Source organism: Sinocyclocheilus anshuiensis, unplaced genomic scaffold (genome assembly GCF_001515605.1).
Source record: "Sinocyclocheilus anshuiensis isolate Anshui unplaced genomic scaffold, SAMN03320099.WGS_v1.1 scaffold607, whole genome shotgun sequence".
NCBI lineage: Eukaryota > Metazoa > Chordata > Actinopteri > Cypriniformes > Cyprinidae > Sinocyclocheilus > Sinocyclocheilus anshuiensis.
Window position 1 is genome coordinate 198604 of NW_015552591.1, and position 472 is coordinate 199075.

Here is a 472-nt window from a genome sequence, read left to right on the forward strand (position 1 = left end):
CACCCCCACCGGCATTGGGCCACAATCACACCAACCAAAATGGTATTCTTAGCCGATACTGGCCTGAGTCTGGGTACTGAAACTGAGCCAACACCACAGGCATTGGGCCACAATCACACCAACCAAAATGGTACTCTTAGCCGGTACTGGCCCGAGTCTGGGTACTGAAACAGAGCCAACACCACAGGCATTGGGCCAAAATCACGTCAACCAAAATGGTACTCTTAGCCAGTACTGGCCCGAGACTGGGTACTGAAACTGAGCCAACACCACCGGCATTGGGCCACAATCACACCAACCAAAATGGTACACTTAGCCAGGGGCAAGATCAAGCTCAAACCGGTGCGCGATGTTTTGCTACGGTTTCCGGTTTGAACGACATGTTTCCTGGAAACGGTGTGCAGTGGGGTTTGAGATACGTTTTCTCTTGTTTGGTGGGTGTGTCAAACATGTCAGCCCAATCAGCAGCAAC